Raw genomic sequence first — 21,675 nt, 5'->3', positions numbered from 1 at the left:
GAAGTAATTAGGTCATGAGGTTGCAGCCTTCATGAATGGGATTCATGTCCTTATACAAAGGACCACAAAGAGCTCTCTCACTTTCTTTGCACTATCATGAGAACACAAGGAGGTGCAGTCATTTTCCCATCCCAGTACTAACTAGACCCGACCCTGCTTAGCTTCTGAGATCAGACAAGATCAGGCACATTCAGGGTGGTATGGCCATAGATGAGAGGTCAGTATTCTGCATCCTGGCAGAGGGACTTTACCAAAATTTGACCATGCTGGCACACTGATTTCAGCTTTCAGAAATGTGAACAGTAAATTTCTGTTGCGTAAGCCTCCTAGTCTATGGTACTTTTGTAAAGCAGCTCACATGACTAAGACATAACATAAACCATTTCCTACAATTCTCTTTTAGCTCCAGCTACATTGACCTCCTTGCTGTTTCTCAGGTACAACTAACAAGATCCTGTCTTTGCCTTGGCTATTCTCTGGAATACTCTTCCTTCAGATATTTTCATGACGTCTGCAATTTTATTCAAATATCACCTTCTCAATGAAGTCTACCCTTTCCATACTGTTTAAAATTTCAACAAAATAGTTATATTTCTGATCCCTTTTCTCATCCTTTACTCCACTCTCTTTCTTTTACATCAATTATTTTGCTAATGTATGTAATTTACTTTGCTTATTTTCCTTTGCCTCAGTAAAATATAAATTACAAGAATAATGAGATCCTTATCTATTATTTTCATTTTTGTAACAAGTTGTTAGAACAATTATGACCGAATACATGAAGCCATACAATTTTATTCCCATTTGTCAATCCTTTCATATAAGACACAGAGAGGCAATTTTCCTTAAATATTGATTTAATGACTGGTGTTCTACATAATCTTTCTTGAATCAAACTCACCTATGTTGTGTCATCTAAAATTTGGGGTTGTAATTTTATTGAAGAGAAGCAAAAATGAAAATATTAATATAATCTATAGATAGACACAAAGAAAACATACATGCATATATGGAAAATATATCTCAATAAAGTGTCTGAAATTGTGGGCCTATTACATTGTTATCCTAAATGTTTCCTGAGGAAAAGACCTTAACCTTAGAGTATATTGCTTCCAAGACATGGTTACATATCAAGAACAGGAGAATATGACTTACACAAAGTCGAAATATTCCACTTAAAATGAAAACAGAACAATAAATAGTTCTCATATTTTTAGGATTTGGAAATTTGGAAATCATCTTGTTTATGCAGTGTTATAATAAATATGCTCATGTTCCTTTCATACCTGAGTGAGAATGTCAATTACATTCATAATAAAAACTAAGTATTATTAAATAATATTTAGCTGAACATTCATTCCAGTGTTAAAAGCATGTGGTCATTGTCTTAGAAGACCTTTAGTTCTTCTCAAATTTAATTATTAACTTAAATTATTAAATTTATGTTTTGGAAGAATCCATATCATGATAAACTTTTTCTTACTAAAGCCAAACTAAATATATATATACACACACACACACACACACATATATATATGTGCACTGACAGAAACCTTTAAAATGATTGTTTTAAACCTACATTGTTCTTTGACATTCCATAATCATTGTATCACAAGGTAAACTTTATAAAAGAGGTCAATGAAATTTTTTGGCTTTTACTTTTTGGATACTTTCCAAGTTAAAGATCTTATATTTTTTATCATGTGTTCCTTGTGTGGAATAACAAAAACGTTCTCCTTAGTTTCAATACAAGAATCTGTTTTTCTCTTAAATCAATGATTTTGTCTTGGAATTGTGATAGGCTGAGTAATAGTTCCCCAAAATATCTGGCTCCTAATCCCTAGAACCGGTAAATGTGTCTTTATATACCACAGGAAATTTTGCATATGCGATTAAATTCTTTCAGATGAGGAGACTGTCCTGTGTTATTCCAGTGGGCCCTAAATGTAATCATATGTGTCCTTATAAAAGGAAGACAGAACAAAATTTGACCACAGAAGAGAGAAAGTGAGGGTATCACAGAAACTGAGGGATAGAAAAAGAGAGAGATTTGAGAATGCTATGCTGCTGTCTTTGAAGATGAAGAAAGGTGCCATGAGCTAGGAATGAAACAACTGTAACTCTCCAAGCTGAAAAGTCAAGGAAATTGATTTTTCCTTAGAGCCCTCCAAAGAAAATGCAGTTCTGTTAACACTTTGTTTTTGGACATGTCAAATCCATTTCAAACTTCTGACTTTCCGAACCATAAGTCAATAGATTTCTGTTATTTTAAACCTTTACATTTGTGGTAATTTCTTACAGCAGCAATAGGAAATAATGGAAATGCTGAATCATTTAACTATTCATGCTAACTTTTTCTTTTACCTCTATAACATTGCAGGACCAAATTGCTCCCAAAATTTATGTTATTTTATTTTTCAGAAAGGGATCTTGCTCCATTGCTCAGGCTGGAGTACAGCATTATGATTATGGCTCACTGCAGCCTCAAACTCTTGGGTAGAAGTGATCCTCCTGCCTCAGCCTCTCAAGTAGCTGAAACTACAGGTGCATGCCACCGTGCCCAACTTATCACAATTTTAATCAGCACACTTAGTTGGTCTGAATAGTAAGCATTTTATCCTAGACAAAATTCTTAGTTTCATCTAAATTTTCCTCCATTATTTATCACTTCTGCGGATTTTCAATCCTATCTGATAGTATTTTGTTGTATTACGTTCATTATTGTTAGATCAGCTAAAGACATCTAACAATTTCATTTGTTGTCTTTGATTTCCCATCTTATCATTTTAATCTCAAGCATTTGGAACTTTGTAATGTTATTTCCTAAAATATGATGGTTCATAGTAAACTTTGAAGTATCACACCATGGGGAGTTTTATCTCCAGGTGGCGTAAGGCACTACCTGGTACTAAGTTAAGGACTTAAGAAGATACCGTAAGTCTTACACACTCTACAGTACTATTAATAATTCTGAAGCCATAATGCACTAAATATACTGTTACATATTCAGGACAAAACAAGCTTTTCAGCAGATTTCAGGACCTACGTATTTTATTTTCTTGTAAAACAGTAATGAAAGAAATGATGTAAAAACAAACACCCACTGATCATGCACTTTGTGTATATTATTATTTTGTTAAAGGAAAAAATATTTTATGTCAAGGAGATCAGACATCATTCATCATTCATAGATTTAAAAACACCTCTACACTAAATTCCATCAATGTGCAGAAGATTTTAATCTCTATTTTTAATTTAATATTAAGGAATTGTAACTTAAATACTAAATGAAACTATTTTCATGCCCAATTGAACATTTCACCACATTTTCTTCTAATATCTTCATTGTTTTGACTTTCATTGTTAGATTTTTATACACTGGCAGTCCACACTTTTATGTAGGGTAGAGATAAAATAATGACAATTTTTCTGAAGAGATGCTTTATGAATGGAATCTGAATGAAAACGGAAACAGTCTAATATTAAATAGATTTTGATATTATTAATTATGAACCATATTTTCAGTCTATATTGATCTGTTAACATTTATATTATCTTCTCTGTGTGTACCTAATTATTAGAATTCTCCTTTCCTATCTTTTGAAATGCCTTTGAGTACCCAAGGGTTTCTGAAAAAGTATTCAATTTTTCAAACTGCATTCTTGAGATATAACAAAGACATGCTAATTCAATTTCACTGCAAAAACTATCACTCAGGTAAATAATCATTTATCTTTTCTTAAAAATGAAGTGTTTATCTTCATTACTTCTAGTTAAAAAATGATGTGGATAATTTTACTAGGAAAATAACATGAAATTATTTTGAATGTTTCAATCTACTATTATCCATTTGGTAAATTGTCTTTTAAAAACAGTAAATGCCAATGTGCTCTCGGTCGATCCGTAATTTACTCTTTTTTTCTTACAGTGAGACATCACAATAGAGAAATTAAGTAACTAAAGTGAAGAGAAATTTAAGTTAAAATTAAAATATCACTTCATAATAGGTTAGAAAATTAAATAAATCTTTGGATGGAACTTTAGGAATACCTTTCATGTAGCAAAAATTAAAGTTTATGCTTCATTGACAAGATGAAAAGTGTATACTTCCCAAGGTGCAAGAATGTCTATGTTATTTTCATTGTAGTCTCAGTACCTGGACCATGATGGGCACATTATATGTACTTGATACACCTGTTAACTAGCCAAATAAATAAATAAATACAATGATGAATGGACAGTTGGCTAAGTGGTTCGATTAATAGACTACACTTTTAACTCTGTAATTTTATTTATTTCTACATAATTACTATGTAATTTTGAAAGAGGACAGATTGGAGCAGTCAGTGGATACTTGAGAACAGAATATAATAAAATACTAAGGATCTTAATAAAAGTAAATGGCCTTGGCTCTTTGATCAGCAAATAATATGTTATTAATATAAAAATAAATATATTGACAGTGAAAAATAGAAAACAATGGGAAATATTGTAGAAGAAAATATATTGCTTTTCTAAAAAACTTAAGACACACTAATGGTGTTAAGACTAGGTTTTGTTGATAGCAAAATATTTTTTATATCACTATCTATCCTGATAAACCTCAGTGATAAGCATACAAACATTTATTGTATTTATATATACTAAAATGAACACAAATATTAAAATTTAAAAAATATAGTTCAATTAACAATCACTAAAAATATAATAAAATGCTTAGCTGTATGTTTAAAAAAACTATGCAGGACTTTTGCATGAAAAATACACAACCCTGATGAAAAATGTTAGAAAATATTTAATCAATGGAGAGACATACAGACTCACAGATTGAAAGATTTAACATAAAATAAAGATGGCAATTTCCCAAAGTTGTATATGAGTTTAATACAATCACAATCAACATCCCAGCAAGATTTACATTAGATATTGATGTGATTATTCGAAAATTTATATAGTAAGACAAAGAAAGTAGACTAAATAATTTTTCAAATTAGGGATAATGGGAAGGAGTCACAATACTCAATTTCAAGACTTACTATTCAGCTACAGACTAAGAATGTATGGTATAGTTAGAGGTACAGACACATAGATCAATGAAACATAGTAGAGATCCCGTAAATAGACCCACACAAATATGCCCAATAAATCATGATAAATAAACAAAAGCAATTTAGTGGCATAAAGTTAGAGTTTTTAATGAGTGGTGGCAGAGGAATTGGACATTCACAGGATAAAATTATAAAACAAAACAAAATTTTAAAAAACTTGACCTCATTTTATATATTTTACAAAAATTAATTCGATATGATCATGAACTTATACAACAAAGTAAAACTGTGAAACATTTAGAAAAAAAGATGAAAACACTTTCAGAATTCAGAAATAGGCAAATATTGCTTAGAGTTTACATCAAAAGCATGATCCTTAAAAGGAAACATTGGTAAATTGGGCTTCATCAAAATGAAAAACTTTCACTTTGTGAAAGACTCTGTTAAGAGAAGGAACTGACAAACAACAGACTAGAAAAAATAAATATTTTCCTAATCCACATCCCAAAAAGAACTGCTGTCTAAAATATATTTTAAAATTCTCAAATCTCAACACTAAAAAGTCAATACAATTAGAAAATAGGAAAACATAATGAGACATGTCAATGAAGAAGACCTAAAGATGGCAAGTAAGCATATTAGATGTTCAATATTATTAGCCACTAGGGTAATTCAAATTAAAACCTCAGAAGACAGCCCTACACACATCAGAATGGATGAAATAAAAAATATTGACCACACCAAGCGCTAGCAAGGACACATAGAAATGACATTACTCCCACCTTGTTAATGGTGATGTTAAATAGCAAAAATGCTCTGAAAATATTTTGGCAGTTTTTTAAAAAGTTAAACATGCAACTACAGTACAAACCAGCATTATAATCCTTGGCATACATTCAAGAGAAATAAATGCATTTTTACACAAAGTCTACATATGAATACATACAACATCTTTATTATTAATAGCCCACATCTGGAAACAACCTGGAGGCTCTTCAAAGGGTCAATGGTTTAACAATATTTATTACATTCATCCCATGGAAGAGTTCTCAGCAGTAATAAGGAAAATCACTGGGACACATAACACATAACATTCCAGAGAATCATGCTAAGTAATATTTTGTCTTGCAAAATGACAAAGATATTGGCATTGATACAATAGAAATACAGAACACCATAAGAATTCCTCATGTTACCTTTTATAACCAACCTACTTTCCTCCAACCTGAACCCCTGTCTAAATTTTGTAATCTATTAATCTATTCTCCACCTCAACAACTTTGCCACTTTGAAGATATTACATAAATGAAATTCTAGAGTAAAACTGTTTATGAGTGGTGTTTGTTACTTAGCATAATTCTCTGGAATGTTATGTGTTATGTGTCCCAGTGATTTTCCTTATTACTGCTGAGAACTCTTCCATGGGACGAATGTAATAAATATTGTTAAAACTCAAATGACTAGTCTTGTGGGGCTCTCCAGGTACATATTAAATGCTTCGAGGATCATGTTGTTAAGTACAATGGAGATTTTTGTAAGTTTTTTTTTTTGTTGCAGTTGTTTTGGTCAGGAGTAGAACGCTTAGACTTAATAACAAATAATTAGTAAATAAATTATTGAAAATACTTAAAAAGTATATTTTCAGCCAGGCGTGGTGGCTCACGCCTGTAATCCCAGCACTTTGGGAGGCTGAGGTGGGCAGATCACGAGGTCAGGAGTTCAAGAGCAGCCTGGACAACAGAGTGAAACCCTGTCTGTACTAAAAATACAAAAAATTAGCCAACTGTGGTCGTGGGCACCTGTAATCCTAGCAACTCGGGAGGTTGAGGCAGGAGAATTCTTGAACCTGGGAGGTGGAGGTTCCAGTGAGTCAAGATCATTCCACTGCACTCCAGCCCAGCCTACGGAGCAAGACTCCATCTCTACATAAATAAATAAAGTATCTTTTCGGACATAAATATCAACAAAATGACAGTTACTCATTTTTAATAACAATTCCTTAGCCCTATGTCTCCAGCAAATTATTATAAAAATATAATGAAAAAGCAAGAATTGGTGACATAATCAAGTGTCACAATTTATACTTCAGGAGATATGATTACTTAAGGAAGAGAGAAAAGGTAGTTCACATTTTTGTTTTACTAATAAGATTACCAGATTATTATATGGCTAAGAAATTAAACACGAAGCAATGAGTAAGCTATAGTACAATAAAATTCTGCCCAAATGCATACTAATGTACCTTATTAAACATCCTCCAACATAAGATAGATGATTAAGAGTGATTAAAAGTAAGTTTTTGTCTTCATTTGCTGAAAATGAATCCATTAAACAGGGAAATTAGTAAGAAATTAATTTTATATACAAATTATTTTTTCTTTAAGCACATGTGAGACACAGAAGGTAAGAATATGATGACAAAATATTTGGATATTACTTGGAATAGAAAATAATAACTAATGAAAGAGAAAAATTTTATTTCTTCACCTCAAGCTTCTGCAGAATTTAAAATATGCATTTTTGTGTTGTCCACTTTTGTGTATCTTTTCTGAGTAATAGCTATCACATGATTTCTATGAATATTAAAACACTTAAGCATCAATTATGTGTTTCAGTGTTTTATGTTTTTTTCTTTGCTTGCCATTCTAAATTGCTTTAAAATATATAATCATTATGTGTATAATATGTGACTTTATAAATATATGAAATTTTTCATGATATGCATTCCTTAATTTTCTATTTTTAATATATATTATCTTGTATTGTTTGCTTTTATACTATTAACTATATTGCCCTATTACTGCAGTTTATAATTTTTAATCCCTTATATCTTGAAGAGTTTAGACCACAGGTTTTCCTCAGTGCAACAATTTTCAAATTAATCCATTTGGGATTATGCAAATTTCTAACTGCTAAATTTCTGGCTCCACTATAATCACAATATGAGTACTTTTACTGAATTAGATTAAACATTCGAAATCCCAGGATAATAGGAGTAGATTAAATGCATATGATTTTGAATCTAATTAATTTCCCCATCTACTTCTGATGGTCGCTAGTGTTCTGTGGTTTGTGACCACACAGCTCCAGTCTCTGCCTCCATCTTCACTTGGTCTTGCTTTAAGTCTCATTATATACTTATCTGAAACATTATATACTCAGCTGACACTCTTTATTGGTATATTCATTTTTAATTAAATTTAAAACTGCTTGCTTTATCATGGTTGAAAATATCCAATATCCAGTAAAATGTATTCATCTCAGAAACTTTTTATAGAGATTTCGTAGAAAATATCAGTTTTAAAGGAACTGTATATTTCTTTTTAGTCATTACATAAGAGAATACCACTATATTATATGCCTCTTGTTGTTGAAATTAATCCTTAACAAATAAAACTGTTCATACAACTTAACAGGTAGCGTTTTCCACCTATACCTCTATTGCCCACAGATGGAAGAACAGTCTCCTATTTTTAAATATGAAAAGCTCATTCATAATAAACTAATGAAGTTTCATGTTTTGATCCTTCAAGGAGTATTTGAATCTCCTGTCATTACTCCTCTAATTTATAACCTCTCTAATTCACAACTCCATCTTGTCCTTCTCTAATTAACAAACACATCTAGTTTCTTTCATTTTACTCATCATATCGCACAGCAATTATGTTTTGTCTTTCTCTTTTATTATAATTCCTTTGTGAGCAGAAACATTATTTGATTATATATTAGTGAATCTTATCTTTCAGATATTTAACAGCACTTCTGATATAGCTGATGGTTAAATATTTGTTAAATAAAGCATAAAAGACATTTTGCAAAACTCAATCTCCAGCATGTTGTATTTCATTCTTCTGCTAACATTTTGTATCTGTTTCCTACGGCTGCCATATTAAGGTACCACAAGGTAGGTGCCTTAAAACAACAGAAATTTGTTCTCTCGCAGTTCTGGAGATCAGAAGTCTGAAATAAAGGTGTTAGTAGGGCCATAGTACCTTCTAAGACTCTAGGGGAGAATCTCCTTTTTCCTCGTCTACTTCTGGTGGTGGCTAGTGTTCTGTGGTTTGTGGTAGCCCAGCTCCAATCTCTGCCTCCATCTTCACTTGGTCTTGATTTCTCTTTAAGTCTCATTATATACTTATATATTCTTACAAGGATACAGTCACTGGATTTAGGATGAAACCCAAATCCAGGATAATTTCATCATGAGGCCTTTAACTAATTACCTCTGCAAAGACTATGTTCCAGTAAGGTTGCATTCTGAAGTTTCAGGAGAACTGAATTTTGAAGAGACACTATTCAGCCTACTACAGTGTTTTACATTGATGTGAATTTAGTTGCTATGTCAAAATATTACTTGATCATTAAAAAGATAGAATTTTATTTGGTTTAATACATTCTTTGTATCATAATAAAACTAAAAATTTCAAAGGATGAAATACAAAAGATAACAGTACGATGGATCATCTATTTTCTCTCAAGTTTAAGATGTCAAATATCCTGGATCATTAAAATTACAGGGGCTGGGTGCAGTGACTCATGCCTGTAAACCCAGCAATTTGGGAGGCCAAGGCGGGTGGATCTCTTGAGGTCAGGAGTTCGAGACCAGCCTGGCCCACATGGTGAAACCCCATCTCTACTAAAAATACAAAATAACTAGGCATGCTTGTGCGCACCTATAGTCCCAGCCACTGGGGAGGTTGAGGCAGGAGAATCACTTCAACCCAGGAGGTGGAGGTTGCAGTGAACAGCAACCACTGCACTCCAGCCTGGGCAACAGATCAAGACTCTGTCTCAAAAATACACATATTTTATAAAGGTATAAAGGTTTTGTAAAATTTTTCTTTTAGCTCTTGTAAGTAGACAGAAAGGGAGGTATGTACAGGATATTGGATATACCCTAGAGGTATTTTGAGTTTGTCCACAGAACACCTCAATATTGCAATAAAGCAAATCACATAAAATTTTTGGTTTCCCAGTGCATTAAAAGGGATGTATAGACCATTCTGTGATCTATTAACTGCACAATAGCATTATTGTGTTTTGTCTAAACAAAATAATGTATATATCTTGATTAAAAATAAAATCTAGAATAAAATAAAATTAAAAATAAAATCCAAAATGCTAAAAAATGCTAAAAATCATCTGAGCCTTTAGTAAGTAATAGTCTTTTTGTTGATGCTGATGGCTGCTGACTGACCAGGGTGGTGGTGGCTGAAGGTTGAGGTGGCTGTGACAATTTCTTAAATGAGATGATAATGAAGTTTGCCTCCTTAATTGGCTCTTTCTTTCACTAAAGAATTATCTGTAGCATGTGATGCTTTTACCACAGCATTTTGCTTGCAATAGAACTTTCAAAATTGGAGTCAATCCTCCCAGACTCCGCTACTGATTTATTAACTAAGTTTATGTAATTTTATAAGTTTTTTGTTGTCATTTCAACAATGTTCACAGCGTTTTTACTGGACAATTTCATCTCAAGAAACATTTTTTTTCCTCATTCGTAAAAAGCAACTCCACATTCCAGTCAAGTTTGATCATGAGATTGCAGCAATTCAGTCACACCTTCAGGATCCACTTCTAACTCTAGTTCTCTTGCTATTTCCACCCCAACTGCAGTTACTTCCTCCACTAAAGTCTTGAACTTCTCAAAGTCATCAATGAGGGTTTTAATCATCTTCTTCCAAACCCCCTTTAATTTTGATATTTTGACCTCCTCCAATGTATCACGAATGTTCTTAACGGCACCTAGAATGGTGAATCCTTTTCAGAAGGTTTTCAATTTACTTTTTGCATATCAACCAGAGGAATCACTATCTATGCCAGCTATAAGCTTAATTAAGGTATTTATTTATCTAATAAGACTTGAAAGCTAAAATTACTCCCTGATTCGTGGGATGCAGAATGCTTGTGGTGTTAGCAGGTATGAAAACAATATTAACCTCCATGTACATCTGCAACAGAGTTCTTGGGTGAACAGATTCATTGTCAATGAGCAGTCATATTTTGGAATTAATATTCTTTTTCAGCATTAGGTCTCATCATTGGGCTCAAAATACTTAGTAAACCATGCTGAAAACAGATGTGCTTTAATTCAGGATTTGTTTCATGCTGAAAACAGATGTGCTTTAATTCAGGCTTTGTTTCATTCCATATTAGATTTGGCACAATTCTTAAGGGCCCTAGGATTTTCAGAATGGTAAATGACTATTGGCTTCAACTTCAGATCACCAGTTGCATTAGCCCCTAACAAGTGAATCAGCCTGTTCTTTGAAGCTTTGAAGTCAGGCATCGCCTTCTTTCCAGCTGTGAAAGTTCTAGATGGCACCTGTTTCCAGAAGAAGGCTGTTTTATCTACATTAAAAATCTATACTTTAGTATAGCCATATTTATCAATTGTCTTATTTAAAGCTTCTGAATAACTTGCTGCAGCTTCTCCATCTGCACTTGCTGCCTCACTTTGCACTTTAAAGTTATAGAGGCAGCTTATTTCCTTAAACTTCATGAATCAATCTCTGTCAGTTTCCAACTTTTCTTCTGCAGCTTCCCCAGCTTTCCCAGCTTTCATAGAATTGAAGAGTTACAGTCTTGCTCTTCATTAGCCTTTGGCTTAAGGAAATGTTATCCCTGGTTTGATCTATCCAGAGTAGTCAAACTTTCTTCACGTCATCAATAAGGCTATTTTGCTTTCTTGTAATGCATATGTGGAATAACACTTTTAATTTCATTTTAGAACTTATTTACATTCACAGCTTGGTTATCTGATGCAAGAATCCTAGCTTTTGGCCCATCTCATGCCTTCCTCATTAAGCTCAATCATTTCTAGCTTTTGATTTAATGTGAGAGACAGACTGATCTTCCTGTTACTTGAACACTTAGAGGCTATGATAGGGTTATCAGTTAGCCTAAGTTCAATATTGTCTCTTAGGGAATAGGGTGGTTTGAGCAGAGGGAGGGAGAAAAGGAATGGCCTATCAGTGGGACAGTCAGAATGCACACGATATTCATTGATAAAGTTTGTCATCCTATATTGGCACACTTTGTGGTTCCTTAAAACAATCACAGTAGTAACATCAAAGATCCCTAATCAAATATCACCAACACAGATATAATAATCATGAAAATGTCTGAAATATTAAGAGACAACCAAAATGTGATAACAAGACATGGGTGAACTTACGTTATTGGAAAAATGGTGCCAATAGATTTGATAGACATAGGGTTGCTATAAAAATCTGTACAACAGACTCTTACGTGTGAAGTACAACAAAGCAAAGCACAATCAAACAAGGTATGTCTGTGTCTTCTTTGTCTGCATCAATGATATGTAATCTTCTTAGAAAACTGACTGATTTCTTTGTGTTAAGATGGCCTATCACACTCAATGAAGTTAAATATTCAGTTACATGTTGTATTAGTCAAGGTTCCCTAGAAGGACAGAACTAATAAGATACATATATATGGGAGTTTATTAGGAAGTATTAACTCACATGATCACAAGTTCCCACAGTAGGCCATCTGCAAGCTGAGGAGTAAGGAAGCCTGTCTGATTCCTAAAGCTGAAGAACTTGGAGTCTGATGTTCAAGGGCAGGAAACATTCAGCATGGGAGAAAGATGTGGACTGGGAGGCTAGGCCAGTCTAGCCATTTCATGTTTTCTTGCCTGCTTTATATCCTGGCCACATTGGCAGCCAATAAGATGGTGCCCCCCTCTCCCCAGGTTAAGGGTGGGTCTGTTTTTCCCTACCCACTGACTAAAATGTTAATCTCCTGTGGCAATACTCACAGACACACCCAGGATCCATGCTTTGCATCCTTCAATCCAATGAAGTTGACAATATTAACCATAACAAGTCCACCTGTTGTCTACCTGAACCTATAGACATCTCCTGAGATCATACATAATCTTCAAATAAAGATAATAATAAGGTCATAATTATGCCTAACATAATACAAATATCCTTCATACAACCAGAAATGCACCAATCCCAAACCCAAATGCTATTACATAAAGTTAACAATATTTAAATGCTGATATGAAGTCAATAAATCTTATGTCACATGCCAAAGAAAAAAAATAAAATGAAGATATTTTCACAGTACAACTGTATACATGCGCAAAGATGTTTTTAACAAAAGGAGGAAATACTCATGACAATTACTGTCCTCATTTCTGCACCTGATCACATAGTCACAGCTGGTATTGATGACTACTTACTTCTACTACCCATTCTATATTCCCTTTGTCTGCAGCAAGGACCTCAGCAGGTCATAGATTTTTTTCCTGTTGGAATGACCCAAACCTTCATTCCTGAAGGGTCTGGGCCATTTTAGTCCTGCCTGGATTGGGCAGGACTAAAATGAGAGGAAGTGAGGGCCTCCAGCAAGTTGTCACCTCTCACAATGTTTTGAGGGCAGGAGGCATCCAGGCCGGGGAAAGGTATAAGCTGGGAGGCTAAGCCACTGTAGCCTTTTCACGTTTTCGTTTTTTTCCTGCCTGCTTTATATTTTGGCTGTGCTGGCAGCTGATTAGATGGTGTCCACCCAGATTAAGAGTGGGTCTGCTTTTCCCAGCCCACTGATTCAAATGTTAATCTCCTTTGTCAACACCCTTACAGACACACTCATGATCAATACTTTGCATTCTTCAATCCAGTCAATTGACACTCAGTATTAATCATCACGTGCTTTGAAGAAACAAAGTGTAACATTCTAATAAGTTATTAATAATGAGTTGTTGACATTTGAAAACAGAAGAGACTGTTTACTTTGTGGACACTGAATGTACAGGTAAGAATTAGCAGCAACCTAAATGAACAATGGTGTCTAAATGGAGAATAAGGGCAAAACGAAATCAAACAAAGCAAAAGAAGAAAACAAACATGCAACAATAACAGAAACAAAACTTGTTTTCCTGACCATAATTAGCCTTTAAGAGTAATAATGCTAATAGAACGTGACTGTGCAATTTTTATATTTTTAGGACATTACAGATGCTTGGTTGATCAACTCCTTCAAATAAAAAACGTATAGAGAATCATTTAAACAGTAAACCGAATATATCTCTACTCCCTTCAAAAACTCAACTAAATTTGTCAGAACAGCACAAAAATGAGACAAAACTGTGACACACTTAGAGAAAGTAAAAAGCATATGAATAATGTTAATCAATCTAGCACAGAAATATCAAGAAGCAAACTGATTGGCAGAACACCATTATCAGAAATTGGGTTAGTATCTTGAATGTAAAAGAAAAAATAAGTTGTTTTGTTTGTTTGCTTTTCCCAAAGAGTGAAGTGAAATTTTGTTTAAGAAGCAGTTATTTCTCCTGATGTCATTCCCATTCGTCATAACTGAGTAACTGATTCTATCTTAACCGGGCAGATGATTAGAGATTAATTGTTCATAAAGAGGGACTCAGAAGGACTCTGAAAAGGTAGAATCAAAGCAGAACCCAAAAAACTTTCTGATGAAGGGGACTAAGTGAAATTCTGGAAGTGAAAGTGGAACGCTTTCATTCCTATTTGCTGACTCAACTGCTAGAAACAATCTTATAACCTTCTTATAACCTTCAATTCATGAAGTCTAAACTCCAAATAATAGGAAACAAAAAATAAAGAAAATAATTTACAAATATTTTCTAAAAATCTTCAAACTGAAAAATATGAAAAGTAGGAAGGGCATTATTAGGAACATACACAATAAATGAAAACGGTCTTGCACTAGGATACACCATCATGAAACTGATAATTTGGGACATAGACAAATTTCCCATAAATTTGCAGAGAAAGGATTAAAAAAATTGATATATGCAATACATATAAAGCATTTAAATAGTGTTTGGAAGATGGTAAATACTAAACATACATGTCTGTTTTTATTTTATTTTATTTATTTATTTTTTTGAGATGGAGTCTCACTCTGTCGCCCAGGCTGAAGTACAGTGGCACGAGTTCAGCTCACTGCAAACTCTGTCTCCCAGATTCAGGCCATTCTCCTGCCTCAGCCTCCCAAGTAGCTAGGACTACAGGTGCCCACCACCACGCCCAGCTAATTTTGCTTTTGTATTTTTAGTAGAGACAATGTGTGGTTTTTAAAATAGTAGCAGTAATAGTAGTTATTGTAATGTATTTACAATGAAATATTTCTCAACGTACAGCTGAGCAGTTACTTGTTTAGAATATCTGATATTATTTGGAATTGCTTAATACATACAGGATTACTTGTGTTAAAATATATTTGCAATAATGTTTACTTTATCCATTAAGATTCTGAAATTAAAATGCACACAGTGTCATGTAGAGCAGTGTAAGATTATATTTGTAAATTTATCTTTAAATTGCAGATATGGCTTTGCTAGCTCTTTGTAGAGGTGAAATTGTTTCCTGCTAAAATCACCTGAGGATGAAATTAAACATATTTTAACTGGGCTGTACCCGTGGGAGGTCTCTGAAGAGTCTGTTTGTATAAGAAATGTATGAATTACTTTTCTTACCTCCTGAGGTGCTCCATGATGATGACCTCTATTGAAAAAATATTAAGTGCTTTATAACTCCTTAGAACAGAGAAAGTCAAGAAAAAGGTTCAATGAATAAAATGAAACAAATTTAACCTTCAGAAAGCATTCAAATGAGAAGAGTTTTTGAAATTTTTGTTCAGTTATTTAAGCCATTAACTATTAGTAAGAAAGCATGCTTTTAATAGGAGGGGTTACCTTTGTGTGTATGTGCATATGTTAATTTAATGGCTTACAAAAAGAAAGCCTCTACTTGTATCACGGCTGCTGACATATGACATTCTCATTTTTAACATACATGAATATTAAATTTTGCTACTTTAGTGCTACTTAGGAAAAAAAATTACTTCCATAAATGGAATGACACTGAATTTTGCAAAGCTTAAAAAAAAATAGATATTCGTAAAATGCCAAAAAAATTAAGGTAGCAATGAACATATTCATTTTGGTTTATAAGTTTATGCTATATTTTCCAAACCACAAACATTAGTACTTTTCTTATACGACTTGAAATCTACAAAAATTAACTCCAAAAGGATTAAAAACTTAAATGTAAAGCCAAAAGCTATAAAAACTCTGGAAGACCACCTAGGCGATACCATTCAGGACATAGGCATGAGCAAAGGTTTCATGATGAAAACACCAAAAGTAATTGTAACAAAAGCAAAAATTGACAAATGGGATCTAATTAAATGAAAGAACTTCTGCACAGCAAAAGAAACTATCAGCAGAGTAAACAGACAAGCTACAGAATGGAAGAACATTTTTTCAAGCTATGCATCTGACAAAGGTCTAATATCTAGCATCTATAAGGAATTTAAACAAATATACAGGAAAAAATCAACCCCATTAAAAAAGTGGGAAAAGGACGTAAACAGACACTTCTCAAAAGAAGGCATACATACGACCAGCAATCATATGAAAAAAAGTTCAACATATCTGATCATTAGAGAAAGACAAATGAAAACCACAATGAAATACCATCTCACACCAGCCAGATGAATAGTATTAAAAAGCCAAAAAACTACAGATGCTGGCATGGTTGTGGAGAAAAACTTGAACACTTTTTCACTGCTGGTGGGAGTGTAAATCAGTTTAACGATTATGGAAGACAATGTGGCAATTTCTCAAAGATGTAAAAGCAGAAATACCATTTGACCCAGCAGTCCCATTACTGGGAATACAGTCAAGGAAACATAAATTGTTCTGTTATAAAGACACATGCATGTGTATGTTCACTGCAGCACTACTCACAACAGCAAAGGCATGGAATCAACCCAAATGCTCATCAGTGATATTCTGGATTAAAAAAAATATGGTACATAAACACCATGGAATACTATGCAGTCATAAAAAAAATGGGAATATGTCATTTGCAGGGGCTTGGACGGAGCTGGAGGCATAATCCTTAGCAAAGTAACACAGGAACAGAAAACCAAATGCTACAGGTTCTTATTTATAACTGGGATCTAAATGATAAGAAAACATATAGGGTAACATAGAGGGTAACAACACACACTGGGACCTTTCATATGGTAGACGGTGGCAGAAGGGAGATAATTGGGAAAAATAACTAATGGACACTAGGCTTAATACCTGGGCGATGAAATAATTTGTACATCAAACCTCTTTGACACATATTTACCTATGTAACAAACCTGCACATTTGAAAAGTTAAAAAAATTCTGTGAATGAAATATGGCATATGGAATCCTAAAATATAAATTATAGTTAGAAAAAACTAAAATACAATTATTTGCACAAGCTCCATTTATATAGAAATTATCTGAAGGCAAACACAAACTGAGGTGTCAGTGAAATATTTGTGATGATGTACAAAATAAAATAAAAACTGTAAAGAATTGTAAAATTCTAGTAGAAAAAAAAAAAAGATCAAATTTAGTAGCCTATACAATGCAGGAAGGGGCAGGAATGAGTTTTCCGTGACAGGTAGGACACTTTATCTTCCAGCCCCTAGAAACTTTCAGGAGTGGTGGTGACACATGTGAAGAATAATTAGGGTCAGGCATGGTGGCTCACTCCTGTAACCCCAGTGCTTTGAGAGGCTGAAGAGGGCAGATCACTTGAAGCCAGGAGTTTGAGGCCAGCCTGGCCAACATGGTGAAACCCCGTCTCCACTAAAAATACAAAAAATTTAGCTGGGCATGATGGTGCATTCCCACAATCCCAGTTACTCAGGTGGTTGACACAGGATAATCACTTGAACTGGGGAGGCAGAAGTTGCAGTGAGCCAAGATTGTGCCACAGCACTCCAGCCCAGGTGACAGAGTGAGACTCCATCTCAAAATAAAATAAAATAAAATAAAATAATTAAAAATTAAATAATGAGATTCTTTTACGTGGAGAGTTTCAAGATAAGGTATTTGATAACCAAACTAGAAAATACTTGCATTAAGAGGTATTAATCTGTTTTCATGCTGTTAATAAAGGCATACCCAAGACTGGGTAATTTATAAAGCAAAGAGGTTTAATTGACTCACAGTTCCACATGGCGGGGGAGGCCTCACAATCATGGCAGAAGATGAAAAGAGAGCAAAGGGACTTCTTACATGGTGGTGGGCAAGAAAGAGAGCCTAGCGAAAGGGGAAACCCCTGTAAAAACATCAAATCTCATGAGACTTATTCACTACCATGAGAACAGTATGGGGGGAAATCACTTCCATTATTCAGTTGTCTCCTACCGTGTCCCTCCCACAAGACGTGGGAATTATTAGAGGTACAATTCAAGATGAGATTTGGGTAGGGACACAGGCAAACCATATCAGAGGTAAATAGGTAAAAAAGCAAAATAAAACGAAACAACAATACTAAAATTAGCTTTGGAGATACAGAATTAGCAGTCAGACAATTAAAAGAATGACAGAAGCTGAATCTTCGTCAACCATGTTATCCAAATTGTATTAATTAATTAAGTATTAGAAATATGGACATATATTTGGTAAGACCATGTGATATATTACATAAAACTGAGAGACTAACAAAGAGCAGCTTTGTTAGAACAGCTAAGGAGGCATCAGTGGACTGTATATAAAGTATTTTTAATGTTCAATAATATTTTATACTGTCACATCTGAAGTTATGTATTAGATTGGAAATATTTAATGGAAAGGCAATCTTTGTGCAGATATTAACGATATATAAATAGGGTTTCAAAATCTGAGAGATCATGCAGAGCAGGTGATTGGGAAACTTAGTTGAGAATTTACACACCGACACACATACACATAAACACACACACACACACAGGTACACACAGTGATAAATGTAATCTGACTGTTAAGAATGTCCACTGATAATCAACTAATAGTCAGAAGGAACTTTTCATTATACAGTGTCCTGCTAAAGGCAAATAACACACATTTAGATATATTTTTATCACTAAACACCACATAATGCCCATGATGGCAGAAATGTGTGTCTTTGTGTGCGTGTATGTGTGTGTGAGTGTGACAGGATCTCACTGTGTTGCCCAGACTGGAGTACAGTGGCATGATCATAGCTTACTACAGCCTTGGCTTGCTGAGCTCAAGTGATCCTCCTTCCTCAGCCTTTTGAGTAGCCAGGCGTGGTGGCTCACACCTGTAATCCCAGCACTTTGGGAGGCCAAGGAGGACAGATCATGAGGTCAAGAGATTGAGACCAGCCTGGCCAACATGGAGAAACCCCATCTCTACTAAAAATACAAAAATTAGCTGGACGTGGTGGCACGCGCCTGTAGTCCCAGCTACTCAGGAGGTTGATGAACCTGGGAGGTGGAGACTGCAGTGAGCCGAGATCACGCCACTGCACTCCAGCCTGGTGACTGAGCAATATTCTGTCTCAAAAAAAGAAAAAAGTAGAGAAAGGGTCTCGCTATTTTGCCCAAGTTGGTCTCAAACTCCTGACCTCAAACATTTGTCCCACCTTGGACTCCCAAGTTCTGGGATTATATGCATAAGCCACCATGCCTGGCCAGAAATGTTTATCTTTTTACACTGCTGTACCCCTAGAACCAAGAGCAGCACTAGAAATCAGATATGTATTCAAAGTACTATTTCTTGTAAGAATAAATGGCAGAGGCTATAAACATTAGCCATATTAGCAAGAAACAGTTTAGACTAACACAGGCATCTGATAATAGAAGAATAGAACCAAGTATCTGAAAGATACTTTGAGGGTGAAAAAGTGTTGGGAAATGCTTAATTTTTTTTTTTTTTTTTTTTTTTTTTTTTTTTTTTTTTTTTTTTTTTTTTTTGCGAGATGGAGTCTTGCTCTATAGCCCTAGCTGGAGTGCAGTGGTGTGATCTTGGTTCACTGCAAGCTCTGTGCCTCCCAGGTTCGTGCCATTCTCCTGCCTCAGCCTCCCGAGTAGCTGGGACTACAGGCGCCCACCACAAGGTCTGGCTAATTTTTTGTATTTTTAGTAGAGACGAGGTTTCACTGTGTAACCCAGGATGGTCTCGATCTCCTGACCTCATGATCTGCCAGCCTCAGCCTCCCAAAGTGCTGGGATTACAGGCATGAGCCACTACACCACACCAAAATGCTTAACATTTTTATCATCTTTCTGAAATTCACTTGAGATCCATAATGCAGAGTAGCATATTGGTATTTCATGAAACACAGTTAAAAAGAATTGATCCAGAGGAACATATATGCTACAGAGGACCATATATGCTCTATTGTATTTCTCTATGGTAGGGTTCTTTCTTACAGATGAACAAAGCACAATGTAGAAATACATTTTTGAAAAATAGGTTAAAATCAATAAGAAACTTTATTCTTCTAATCTGTGGTTAATTCATTCCATTTTGAAATACATTGGATATCTCCAAGGTAATGAGATAGGAGGAAGAAAATGGTCAAGTAGGTAGTTAGGGTAGGTCCTTGGTAAAACTCCTTCAAACAAAGAGCAGCCTGAAAATCAAACTGCAGGCCCCAGGTAAGAAAGAGCCCACATCATTCAATGGAAACACCTTCTCCGTGAAACCAGATGAACAAATTCCACTCTTTTGCAGGACACCTTTCCCTCCCCTTGGTGTGCCTTAGTCTCTTTTCACCTATTTTACATATGTACCTTTTATGATTGGCCACAGGCTGAGTCTTCACATCACCTCAGCGCCTGATTGGTCCTGGGCCAAGATCCCAGACCAAGCTTTCACTGCAGCCCCTAACTGGTTCCAGGCCAAGGCTTCACATCTGCCTCCAATTGGTTCTTTACACTGTCATACCTCTTTCTGAGTGGTGCTTTCTTCAAGACAGTCTGCAGACCACTCAGCACATTCCTCCCCTTCCAGTCCATAAATACCCGACTCAGCCTCATAGCTGGCAACCCTCTCTGGTCACCTCTCTTTGCTGAGAGTCTTTCTGTCACTTAATAAATCTGATTCTGCCTAACTCACTGTCTGGTGTCCATGTGCCTTAATTCTTGGTTGTTGAACAGGAACATAGGGCTTGCTGGTGATGGGGGATTAAAAGAGCCATAACACTCCCTCCAGATTGCCAAAGAACAGGAGTGTGAAAGCTGCAACAATGTTGGTGTATTGGTCAGGAATTCATAGAAAGTGTAAGAGTGAATCTCCAACTCTTCACTTTCATTTCTGAGGCTCCTTGTCCTTAGGTTTCTTTTTTTTTTTAAACAAGATTAAATTAAAAACTAGGTCCCTGTCAGTCAGTTAAAAATGGATAGTGCAGCTGCCAGTCTTACAAGACTCAGGAGACAGGCTTTCTGGAGAGGACTCTGTCAATCCCCCATGTCTCTCAAGCATTGAGAATATTGACTTTGTTCCAATCCAGTTTACTTTCACAGAAGATCTAACAATCACGTGGGGTTGGAAGGAGGGCAACTGAAGATTTCTGGCCAAGGCTGCACCTTGGTGTTACCTGAAAGCCTCTGGACTAATTCCAGTTTCTGACAGCTCATTAGGGTGTCAACACCAGGACCTCCAGTCTTTCCTATCACATTTTCTTCCTTTCTCTCCTCCATGGCAATTATGGCTCCTGTCCTTTCTTTGTAAGCAATGCCGTAGGTATTTTTGCAAGCCCAGGAACATAGTCATGCTAGATACAGTCTGCAAGTGCCTTAGCAATCAGGAGCATAATTCAAAGAATTGG

At 35.0% G+C, this 21,675-nt stretch overlaps 1 long non-coding RNA gene across 2 annotated transcripts in view; it reads right to left on the bottom strand.

Annotated features, from left to right (window-relative positions):
• Positions 1-21,675, bottom strand: part of LOC105477093 (uncharacterized) — a 199,166-nt gene that overhangs the window by 82,227 nt on the left and 95,264 nt on the right. The gene's annotated exons all lie outside the window — the stretch shown is intronic.

The sequence above is a fragment of the Macaca nemestrina genome, chromosome 16 (genome assembly GCF_043159975.1).
Source record: "Macaca nemestrina isolate mMacNem1 chromosome 16, mMacNem.hap1, whole genome shotgun sequence".
Lineage (NCBI taxonomy): Eukaryota > Metazoa > Chordata > Mammalia > Primates > Cercopithecidae > Macaca > Macaca nemestrina.
Note: the sequence above shows the minus strand (reverse complement) of the source record. Positions and strands in the feature narration are given on the sequence as shown.